Source organism: Poecilia formosa, unplaced genomic scaffold (assembly GCF_000485575.1).
Source record: "Poecilia formosa unplaced genomic scaffold, Poecilia_formosa-5.1.2 Scaffold0, whole genome shotgun sequence".
Lineage (NCBI taxonomy): Eukaryota > Metazoa > Chordata > Actinopteri > Cyprinodontiformes > Poeciliidae > Poecilia > Poecilia formosa.
In genome coordinates, this window is record NW_006799939.1 from 3,867,042 (window position 1) to 3,876,909 (window position 9,868).

The window sequence follows — 9,868 nt, forward strand, 5'->3', positions numbered from 1 at the left end:
GTGTGTGTGTGTGTGTGTGTGTGTGTGTGTGTGTGTATGTATATATAAAGCTGAAGAAATACTGAATAGTTGTAAGGTTTTTTTTTCTTTTTTCACATAGTCCACTTTCCACTTATTTAGTAATTAGGTAACTTCTAAAGACAATTTGATGCTATGTTTTTTTATTATATGGCGTTAGAGTAAAAGTATGTGAAAGGCTATTTTGTTCATCAATTAAGATTTGGACTTAAAGGCTTGACATATTGCTTTGTAATACGATTGTGATAAAAATAAAAATTGACATTAAGAGCTATTTGTTACTAATTTTTTTAAGTAACTGAATGGCTGTGAATGCATGACATAGTAATTATAGCTCCGCTCCCCCAAAAAGAACAAAAACATATCCATTTGTGATATGCTTCTTTAGGACGCCAGCCACGTAAAGACTACACAGTAATTTGATCATATCTTCAAATGTATTGATATTTGTTGATATTCTCAATGGAGAAAATAGTAAAAACAGTTCAGACAATAAGCAGTTAATTTAACATTGAATTTGATTCATTCTGACAACAATAAATCAAGATTCTTATGACAAAACGTTTTCCATATAAATAGCAAATAATGCGATAAATGTTTGCCCCAGTTACATTCCAAAGATCATGCATTGCAGTTTGTGGTTGAAACGTGTCAGAATGTGGACAGTACATAGCATATGCTTCAGTAAGGTAAAGAAACATGGATTGCTGTGATGTTAATGAATGATCTGCTGGTTCTGTGCAGACAGCACAGCAGAACGTCCACAACACTGAAGTGAATATGGTGGGAAAAAAAAAAAAAAAGCTGCTGGGTCATGTACAACGGGGAAGTTTAATACATGACCACACACGCTTATTTCTGTGCAAACTCCTCTGCACTCTTATGCTCAAATACAACCCAATCCCACAGCGAAGCTGGAAGGATATTTAATGAATTAAGATGTTCCGGTGCTGATGAAGAGCCCAGCTCCAAATACTGAACCCAAGTGGGTGACCGTTCTCTCTCAACAACAGCCTCAGTCGACTCCCGTATCTCCTTCATGCTGCTCAGACATTCTGACTCCGGTGCGTTTCTTTGTCCCTCCGTGGCTAACTCGGAGTCACCTTTAGCTCGGTTTAAGGTTTTAGAATGCGTCGAGAAGCAGAAACGTAGATCTGCTTCTGCAGCAGAGACGGCGATCCTAGCGAGATCCGGACTGCGTTCACAGACATAAACTGATGTGATCTTTTGTGCCAATTACCTGGAAATGTTGATGTGACGGAGCACTTCCAGGAAGTCTGGAGCCAGCATATCTAAGCCATTTACACTGAAAATTGACACCAACATGAAGAACTGTGTTTAAAGGTGAAATGACATTAATCTACTTTTAATGTCTCCCCGTTTACCACCACTCTTACGAACAGTGGTGTAATTGTCTCATCCTCGTTTCTCTCACTCTCAAACATCACACCTACTCCCGGTCGCAGCCTCCACCGTTTGACCCCCCCCCACCGACTCCACCTACAGGTGATGAGCTCATCTCTGCGGTTGCCTTAGTCACCTAACAACACGTCTGAGAAGCTGGCAGAGAGGAAGACCTGAACCAAAAAAAAAACGCAGGAACAAAGCCCCGTGTTAGACGCCAGTGATGTCATCACGAGGCCCGGGTGAGCACGGCAGGCCATGATGACAGCAGCCTCCATCCTCCGAACCCATGATGACTCACTCCGGCTTTCCACAGAGAGAAGGGGCAGCCATTATACGGCTGGGAATGAGATGTGGAATCTAATGTGTGGTTATGAAACAATGGATGGTTCTAATCAGTATGCAAAACAAGAAAACATGTTCAACACCCCACCGCCCCCCATTAGTTAGACAGCAGATTATACAAGCACACAATATTTCCATCAGTGACATCTAAAACAGAAGGCGAGAAGAAGAAGAAAAAAAAAAAAGCTCTGCTATAACGATCTCTGGACGCGCTCCATAGCTGTGTAGGATCAGAGTTCTGGATAAACGGTTTGAAGTTGGAGACGCTCAACTTTTTACCCCCATCTACAAAAATAGAAGCTGGCCTTTCAAACTATGTATTTATACTGTTTATGTCAAACAGAGTTCAAAAATGAACACACCACGCTCCAACGTAAGGATGTGCAAGAACAGATGAGAAACAAAGTCACTGACATTTATCTGTTCTGAAAGAGCTACAAAACCAATTCCAAGGCTTTGAGTTGCCAAAAAATGACAACGGTCACAAAATAACCAAGAAAGACATCTAACACACTGCCAGGGTTTCTGCAGGTTTCACCAGCTCAAATTTAATTCATAATGGTCCTAAAAACGTCATAATCTGTAGATCTGTATCATGACAGAAATACGGAAATTGCATATTTTATAACGTAGTGCCAACCTTTTTTGCACAGAATGGCCGTAGCGTCATTTCGGTTGGTAACAGAAGTGAGACAGTGGCAAAGACAAATATCATCCGGCCAACTGGCGATAATTCACACTTACCGATGATAGATGCAAAAAAGCTATGTGGCTAGCGAGGGTTTATTAGCAGCTAGTTAGTGGGAGCCTCAACCACCTCAAATCACAGAACGTAATGAAGAGTTTGAGTCTGCATGCGACTGAAATGTTTGCCTGATGAACAAATCTCACGAGAAAAATAAACTACACACACAGAATATATAGCAAATAATCCTGAAACGGCCAAATTTAAAACCTGTGATCAGCGTATTTAAGGCAAACTTAAATGTCTGAATGAATTTCAGGCATTTTAAGGATTTATGAATTTAGGACTTTGTAAGGATGCATGGATACCCTGACTGTGTGCATTCACAGTTAATGCAGGACTCAACAACAAGCTCCCCAAGACTAAGGAAACTATTTTGTGGGCTGACAAGACAGACATGGAGTTTACTGTCCAACATGGTGGTAGTGTAATGCTCTGGGCCTCCTTTGCTGCTTTAGGACCTGGATGACCTGCTAAATGATGGAGTCATCAATTCTGTTCTCTATCTGAAAAAATCCTAAAGGAAAATGTTTAGTCAGCTTGGTCAGGGTGGGTTTTACAGCAGAAAACTAGTACGAAACATGCATTCCACCTTTGAATGATTCAAAAATACAAAATGTTGATTTTGGAGTGGCCTAGTCAAAGACAAGCCCTAAATCTGATACAGATCTTGTGGAATGACTTTAAACAGGCAGGTTATGCTTGAAAGTCTTTTAGTGTGGATGTTATAAAACAATTCAGCAAAGACGAGTGATGGCCTTTTACAGAATCATGGCTTTAAAAAGTGCTTCTCACATTTACTCATTATCTTTGATGTTAAAATGTATTTATTAATTTGAAACATCCAAGTATGACCAAAAGAAAACAAGAAATCTGACAGGAGGGAAACATTTTTAACTGCTTATTTCACACAATATTCAAAACTGGGAAAACAGACAGGAACTGTTTACTGTACATAAACATGGTTCTGTTTCAGGTTTTAATCTATACCAGGATAAATAAAAAAATCCAATATAAAATCAAATTATTTTGACTCATTAATTTCTGAAGTCAAAAAAAAACAGTTTTTAATTTAAATTACTTGAGTCACACTGATTGTATGGATGCCACAATATTCTTTGCTCCCCTTTGGCATTCACACAAATACACACATTGCTGTGTTGGTTCTCAAGAGGGATTTCCCCTCTCATTCTCAACTTCTCTGTTTAAAAATATGTCTAGTAGTGAAAGAAACAGCTCGACCGCCAGATGGGAACTGTTCACTCTTTAAGACAACAATGCTATGAAAACGAACAAATCTGCTACAGTGTCTGTCCGTAAAATAAACAGCTCACTGCAGGGCTGCTAGTGGCAGCTTAAAAGTTCAACTAATTTCCTTTACTGAACCTCCTGATAAAGCTAACAAATTTCAGAACATCAGAATAAAAAAAAAGAAAGAAAAGAAAAATCAGGACGTTTTTTTTTTCCTCAGTGAGTTTCCTGAGAAATAATAAAAAGTGACGAAGGAACATTTTGTGCTGAACGTCTCTAAATCTGTACGTAAATAGGAAATGTAATTTTGATGAAGTAAATAAAAACCCAGACTAGTGGAAGCTTACAAGCTAGTCACATGTATGCTGTATGAATGTGCCTCATTATTCAAACTAACTACATTTGGTGTCTACAAGTACAAGATGCTAAAGTGGGTTTAAGATTGTTGTGACACCACCTCTGCTCCTGATATAAAAAATTTTGTGACTTCTCAGTGGATTGAAGACTAGAAGAAAATGCACCTTCATACATCATCTAAAGTTTTAAAGCAATAACTCAGGACAAAGCACCGCTACAACTAGTGGTACTGTAGGAAATCAGCAATAAAACTGATCTGATCTTTTATCAAACATGGTCAATGTGTTGCATTATGCAGTTACGTAATTTACACTTGCAATATAGGTGATCAAAGTCCTTCAAGGGTTCTGGACCTTGAAGGTTGTATGCATCACAACTCCAGAAAAAAATTAAACAGTTTGCATGTTCTGCATTTATAGTACATTTCACAGTCATAAAATAAAAGCAGAGCAATGAAAGGAATCTATATGACTCAGTTTGTAAAATAAGAAAAGAGTTTTGGGAAGCCATACATTTTAAAAAGCTGGGCTCAATCTGAAGGCACACATTCAAATCCTGTTAACTCTTTCGCTTGTCCTCTACTTCATAAACTTATTTTAAATCTCCCTCACAAGGTGTGATGTCTTATCGATCTCCACATAAGTTTCAGCAGGAAAACTTCCTCAAATGATCAACACGCGACACATCAGGCTGCATGGCAACCATCAGTCATCTCCTCTGCAAATCACACTGGACTGGACCTAATCTTCTAGCAGGAGACGCAAAAAAAGTCTTAAACAATAAAAACAAAGTAGTTAGGATGACTGCGGGAGTTTTACGAAACACGATCCCTCTAATCTACTGCTGTCAAACACAATTACAACTTTGATTTAACAGCTTGCCTTTGGACTGCCTGAATAAATATGCCTAAACAGAACAATCTCTGTGTTTTTCCCCTTCCTTCCGCTGCTCAAGTCTGACACGAGTTTTTGAAGCCGTTTGATCTAAACAAATGTGACAGAGCGAGTCTTGTTCATTTTCCACCATCTGACTATGGTAAACGGATAAACGCCTCGAGGAACAAATAGAGTAGATAGCTTCACAGCTGGATGTTTTGACTGTGACATTCTGAAAGAGCACAACGTGTTGAGAAAGACCACATGGTTGGGTACGACTGGGAAAAAACCCCCCCAAAACATTACAATAAAACAAGAGGAAGATTTATTTTTACGCTGCTTCAAAAGGAAGCAACCTTTATGTAAATAAAGCCGGTGATTTTAGGATGCATAAGGCATTCATACTCCCTGCATGTAATGAATACTGACTGAAAAGGTCCAAATACAGAAAAATAAAAATAAAAATGAAAATAAATAAACCATACATACAAAATACTCAGCATTGCTTTCTCATGTACAGAACTTGACACTGAACAGATGGTTCTCTAAATTCTGCAAAAAAAAAAAAAAAAAAAAAAAACTTTGGAAATTTTTTTTGTGCAATTTCAAATGGAGCCATCTGATTTTTAATCAACCGAAGCAGGTACATGCTTTTATCATTTTGCAATCCCCTTAAATAAACTTAAGCTGTCGTTCCAGATTACATAACATCATCTGATGTGGAAGATCAAGCAGAAACCATGTGAAGAACAAACACGACCCAAATTTCTCCTCACAATTGAGGAAAAAATAAAAAATAAAAAAAATAAAAAACACAAAAAAAAACCGGGAGTTCAAACCTAAGCGAGCACAGCCAAGTTTATCCTCAAGGGAGCAGCTGGTAACGGACCTGACGGGAGGGTTAACTGCGCTGTGATCAAAATCACTTTACATCTTCTAGAGGGAGGGGGAGGAGGGCTGTTGATCAGAGAACGTAAAAAAAAAACAAAACAAAAAAAAACATGCAAAATACAGAAGAACATCAGGTCATCCAAGAGATGGGAGGAAAAAAAAGACACTGGAGGAAACAACAGATTTTGCATGACGCACTGGATGAGAGCTTAGAGAATCAGAACTACTATTTTTTCCCCCCCTCTGTCCAAGTGCAATGAATCATCTTAACCATCACGTTTAAAAACGCTCCTTTAATTTTACTCCCACAGGCTGATTGAAGTAGCTTTAAAGGCCATAGCTGACTTCCTTGAACGCCTCGATTACTGTTTTGTTTTCATTTTGAAAAGGCTTTATATATTCTTTACATAAATAGACAAATTCAAAGTGCTAGACGAAATATAGATTTCAATAACAGGATGTCACAAAATGTGTTGAAAAAGTACACTGACAACGTAGTGTGTGTATTAACACTACACACCACAGGAAGTTTGATGGATTCTACAGTAAAGTCTGCTCAGTGGCTTTATATAAAAAGCTGTCACATCCTCCTTATTGGAGGATGAACAATGACAAACCTGTGACCTAAAGCTGTTCCAGTTGTTATGGAAAACACTTGCAAGAGGTGATGAGTGGCAGGTGTGGTGGCTGTTTATGTCACCTCTGTGACCTTACCTAAATAATCCTGATGGATGCAGCGGTGCCACCATGACTCCAGAATGTGTCATTGGACACATTGGGGACATCTTCCCTCTCAAGGAGGCTTGTGTGACGCCGCCAGCTTATAATGTGGGACACCGAGTTCACAACCAAAGTTGATACAATGACAGGAAAATACAGAATTAGGGAGTTTTCGGGCTGTTCCCAGCTCACTGCAGTGAGAGGACCCACACCAGCGGCGCCGTGAGTGTCGGTGGGGAGGAGGCATCACCAGGGGTAACGTTCCGCCTACATCACAGAGCCTCCCAAATCAAAGTCGAGAAACAACCTCGGAGTCTAAAAGTTGCGGTGAAACCTCAGCACCTCCAGCAGAGAGCTGCTGCACCCGCTGCTTTGCGGACTTTGCCGGGTCCTTTCCGGCGGGCCCAGGCGAGACGTGAGAGTGGGGCGCAGAGAAACACATTCTCTCCCCCCCCTCTCAAATGTTCCCCCTCTCGCCACCGACGTAACAACATGTCGGCAGAGACGGCCATGTTTTGCTGGTTATGTCGACACGGGGGAGGAGGAAAAGTAGACACGATGTTTCTCCTCTCTGCCTGCCGACGCCACAGTCGCCGCATATCAGATTGAAACTCTCACACGGGGCTTGAAAATGTCCACCTAACTTCAGGAGGGGACACGTTGTGTCCCCCCGTAAGCAGGTGTAAACGGCAGAGCCACGCAAAGTTCATGCGGCGAGACAACTTAAAATGTTTACACGGCGGCGTGTGGACGTCACGAAGCACCGAGAGGGACACAAACAAACAACAACACGCAGCTTCAACTTGGGGGGACTTTTTGATAAACAGACCCGCGGCGAGCCGACAGAAAACCAGAGGAAGAGTTTAGCCGTTTCTTACCTGCCCACCCCCTTCTTGACGCGACGTTCAGGTAGCGCGGTACAATCCCAACGCGACAGCTGGAGCAGCAAGCACGCCGAATGGGTTTGAAAGAGTCTCGCGGCGGCCCAATAGCCGACGAGACAACAGGCGACAGGGAAGGGAAAAAATTGGCGATCACAAGGAGGATCTACGCCAAAAGCCACATGATCGCCGACGTCAGAGTACGTATTTGCATGTCGTACCGGAGCGCCGGTGTCCGTCCACAGCGGCTCCATAGCGATACGGCCGTGAAAAGTTTGGCCGCCGGAGGAGAAAAGTGGGGCAACTCTGCATCCCGATATCAGGAGGGAACCTGAAGTGTCCACCAGGCATGTCCGCGGCGCTGAAAATGAATGAACTGCGTGTTGTTGCTGTCAAGTTGCCCCTTGATGATGTCCTCTGCTCGGAGCTCATTGAATATTACATCCAGCGATGGGGCGTTTGCTACCACCCAAAGTCCAACCCTCCATCCACGGCCACGCCCACCAGCCCCATCCCTCAGAAGCAGAGCTGCTGCAGTGCTTTCTCAGCTGGAGGCGGTCTCTTCCAGCATGCAGCAGGGGAAACCCGCATTCAGCTCTTACTCTCCTTCATTCAAAGTTAAAAAACACCCTCCCTGCTGAATCTGTAGAGGTTAGTGTGAGGTCAGGGGAAGTGACTTGAGGTCACAAGCAGACACGCAACACTGACCTCCTCTGGATTCACACGAAAACTGCTGACCTGGGCTCAGGCATAGTCTATTTGATGATACATTCAAGCAAAACCTGTGTAAGACAAACACAGAACAAAAACAGCGAGGTGTAATATTACAGTAAAGTTTGAAACCTGTTATTTTCGTTGCAGAGTAATGGCCAGAGTGTTACCTTTTCTCCAGACAGGTTTGCAGTAATAGCGTGTGTCTGAAAGTATAGTTTTTAAGAAATCTAAAAAACGTTTTCAAGTTAAAAATGTTGAAATGTCAAATAAGATATTCTTTATCAAGGGTGGAAGTTCACTCAAAACCATTATAGGTAAAAACTTAGGGCTAATAAAATAGTAATGTGCAGTTATGAAACAGAGGGATGGATAGCAAATGGAGTAAAATGACCCCAAGCTAGCCCAGTTGGGTGAGGGTTATCTTCCCCTTCACCACTCTGTGTTGTGTCTATTTATTGAGTATATTTGTATCACAGTGGCTCTCAAAAGTGTATAGAATGCTAAGGAAAATTCTGGAAAACGTAAATTGGAAAGCCACATTTTTCTGTCAGGTGAATCAGATTTAATATTACTGTTGCAGCTTGTTCACACTTGCATGAAGTGAATCATAGCAAGAAGTTGGTATATGTACCCAGTTTATTGTGCCCTTGTTGTTTTATTTAATTCTAACAGATTTGTTTGTTTTCAAGTTGAATGGCACGTGGAAAAGGCATTTTTTTCCCTGGTCTAATTTTGTCTATGTAGACTAGACTTTATTATCACCAAAGGGGAAATTATTTTCCACAAACTAGCCCCCGCACTCCCATCACCGCATAGACAATAACAACCAATGGCTAGGTAGACAATAACATGCAGCATGAGACAAAACATAACAAACAAGATTCAACATAAAATTATATCCTTAGCGTGTGATATTGTTTAGGTTGGCTTTCATCAAAATGAAGTCCTCCATATTTGCCCCGAGGGCAGTAAGGTGAAGTGTTTCTGTACCGGATGAGTTGAGTCCCATTGATAATACAGTGTCGCTTAGTTCAGTAAGTTCAGCATTTTTGTGATTTTTGTCTCCAAACTTCATCATAATTTATTGAGAAAAATAACCCTAGGGTAAAATACTTGCATACATTTTTCCCTGGATAGCTAATGAGTATGACAAAACAAGTGAATGGTTGAACTGACCCACATCAGACAGAAGCATGTTTATGCTCAAGGAAAGCAAATGTATTATTTTTAAATAACCATTGTTCTGAAAAGCAATAACCATATTCAGTTTAAAAATTCCTTAATACTGATGCTTCAAATGAAGATCAGGAAAGCCTGAGATAAATATTTGCAAATGTAACAAAAGATGTAGGATGGCTTTTGTTTATTTTGTGTCAACAATCCAAATGAGGTTAATTATGGTTGCATGCATCGATGACAGAAAAATCTTATTTCGAGGTGGAGTACCTCTGACTCAAAAAGTAATTGTGCCACATCCTTTTTGTGAATTGAACATAAATAACGCCTAGTTTCAATTATTAGTTTCAGAAAACGTTCTCTGTCAGATTTCCAATGGAAACTAAATGTTAAGAGGACAGGTTTTTTTTTAATTTATTTACTTCTTGCATTTACACGTGGTGAGATTAAACGTTTGCTCTGATCTGTGAGTTAAATAAAAGGTCACTAGA

At 40.7% G+C, this 9,868-nt stretch overlaps 1 protein-coding gene across 2 annotated transcripts in view; it reads right to left on the reverse strand.

Moving 5' to 3' along the window:
- zhx2a (zinc fingers and homeoboxes 2a) overlaps positions 1-7,847 on the reverse strand; it is a 29,759-nt gene extending 21,912 nt beyond the window's left edge. The window contains exon 1 of one of the 2 annotated variants that reach the window (XM_007558186.2): positions 7,485-7,847. The gene's annotated coding sequence lies outside the window, so the exon portion shown is untranslated. Of the gene's footprint in view, positions 1-6,600; positions 6,978-7,484 lie in introns of those variants that run through there. The other variant, XM_016675347.1, reaches the window with a different exon arrangement.
- Between the last annotated feature and the right edge of the window lie 2,021 nt (positions 7,848-9,868).